The 2,517-nt window shown below is 44.0% G+C and overlaps 1 pseudogene; it reads left to right on the forward strand.

The window, feature by feature from the left end:
• Positions 1-1,125: 1,125 nt before the first annotated feature.
• Positions 1,126-1,716, forward strand: LOC142443271 (eukaryotic translation initiation factor 1 pseudogene; annotated as a pseudogene).
• Positions 1,717-2,517: the final 801 nt, after the last annotated feature.

The following is a 2,517-nucleotide window of genomic DNA, read 5'->3' on the forward strand; positions in this document are numbered from 1 at the left end:
TATAAAAATATATTTACATAGGTACATGCCTATATTTAGACCTCTATAAATACCCTTTGCCTCCTAGTTTGTTTCTCTATTTCTTTTTACTTTCCTCTTGCCCCACTACCATGTTTGGCCTTCATTTGGGTTTCAGTAATTCCTCACTCTTATTTTGCCTTTGATTAATCCCCACTAGGCATCCTATGCCTTTTCTTCATCGATTTTAGTTCATTTGTTCTTAACTTGTCCTTGGGTTGTTTGACCCCCCTCCCTTCTTTTCTCCCATCTCTCCTTCTCCCATGTCCCCCTCCCCACCTCAGGAACCACTGGTCCTATTTTTTCCTTCTCTTGATTGTTTATCCCGTCTTATATCTAGATGGATAAGCAGAGACATTAATAAGCACAAAAACAAGGCAAATCCAAAGAAAACAACAAAGGAAGACAAAACCAACCAAACAAACAGCAATAACAACAAAAAGTTAGCCAATGACAAAACAAGAAAAGGCTATGAATCATTCCAGGTCTATTTTTAGACTTTCAGGAATGTTTTCCAGTCGAATCTGAAGGGGTGGTATGCCACACTCTGTTCCCAAAGTCTAATTTTTGTATTCCCCAGGGTTTTTATTGCTTTGCTTCCCTTGCTGTTGCATGCCCTTATTTTTTCCCTAATGTGATGGGGTCAGATCAGACACAAGTCCCACACTGAGTCTCCAGTGTTGTCCCCATAGTGATACGGTTCAGTTAGGGACATCATGTCTTGTGTTGGGACCGGCCCTATAATCCTCTCTGTGCATTGTCTGCTGGGAGCAGCAATATTGTCCTGGGGGATTAGTAGGTCAGAATGTGTTCTTCTCACTCTCCTACCCTCTTTGTTTCTCCTGTGTGCTCTAATCAGACATGCTCCTTTCCCCAAGCTTCAGATTCAGTGCTGTCCTCTGAAGTGCCTTCTGTGGGTGGGGGTCGGGGGGAAGGGAAAGGGGAGAGTCCACATAGTTGGGATTGGGGCCAGCCCCATTATATGATTTGTAATGACTTTGAGATACTTTGATGCTTTATTAAGAATCTCAAAATGTCGGCCCCAGTCACTGAGCCGCCGCCGAGGACTCAGCAGCCTCCCCCTTGAGCCCCCTCGTTTCCCGATGCTCCATCCCCCCTGCCCGCCTTCTCCAGCCGCCGCCTTCCGCAGGCCGTTTCCACCGAGGAAAAGGAATCGTATCGTATGTCCGCTATCCAGAACCTCCACTCTTTCGACCCCTTTGCTGATGCAAGTAAGGGTGATGACCTGCTGCCTGCGGGGACAGAGTATTATATCCATATAAGAATTCAACAGCGCAACGGCAGGAAGACCCTGACCACTGTCCAAGGGATCGCTGATGACTACGACAAAAAGAAGCTAGTGAAGGCCTTTAAGAAGAAATTTGCCTGCAATGGTACTGTGATTGAGCATCCAGAATATGGAGAAGTGATTCAGCTCCAGGGTGACCAGCGCAAGAACATATGCCAGTTCCTTGTAGAGATTGGACTGGCTAAGGACGACCAGCTGAAGGTTCATGGGTTTTAAGTGCTTGTGGCTCACGGAAGCTTAAGTGAGGATTTCCTTGCAATGAGTAGAAAAATTCCCTCTGTCCCTTGTCACAAGTTTAAAACCTCACAGCTTGTATGATGTAACCATTTGGGGTCCACTTTTAACTTGGACTAGTGTAACTCCTTCATGCAATAAACTGAAAAGAGCCAAAAAAAAAAAAGAATCTCAAAATGTCAGTTTCTCCATGTTTCAAAAATACAACTGTCAATTATTTCAGAAATGGTAAAATCAGATTTGGTTTTCTCTTCACAGGAGATACTTGGGCTGGGATTCACACACATACAGTTTCAGCCTACAGTAATTTGGAAAAAAGAATTAGGATGGACAGAAACTGATTGTGTTGACTGAAGCACATGGAGGTCAGAATTTAACGACATAGTGAGACTACCGGTCCTTCTGAGATTGATTTCAACTTGTCACCGGTGTGATTTCTTTCTCCCCTGTCTTCTCAGGAAGAACATGGGCTTTTAATTTTTAGGATCTGCCCTCTAGGAAAATAAGAGGCATGCGACCTAGTTGCTGAAGTGTCCTTAAAGTGGTTCTCTACATGGGTGAATTGGGAAACTCCAAACGCAAGAGCAAACAAACACTTGGCATCCCTTGCACCTGCTCCAGTGGAAAAGACTATCTCCCATGTACCCTGAGCTCCCTCTGCTGCCCAATTAGTGTTGTGATGCTTGAGATGTTTGACCATTAAGCCTTCATTGTGTCTCCTGGTATGTTTCCTACATTTTACATGTCAGTGTCCTCAGGTTTCATATTAAAACACATGCAGCTGGTTGAGCTATAGTGGTTGCAATGCATCAATATGTGAAAATTTAGTTGTTGCTAAGACTCATCACAAGGCTTCTGTGCCATCTAATACAGGTTGTGTTTCCCAGAGCCTTTTAGATCTAGAAACTTGATATCTTCAGACCTGGAAGCTAGACATAGCACTTTGAGACATAGCA

This window comes from Tenrec ecaudatus, chromosome 3, assembly GCF_050624435.1.
Source record: "Tenrec ecaudatus isolate mTenEca1 chromosome 3, mTenEca1.hap1, whole genome shotgun sequence".
NCBI classification, from domain to species: Eukaryota; Metazoa; Chordata; class Mammalia; order Afrosoricida; family Tenrecidae; genus Tenrec; species Tenrec ecaudatus.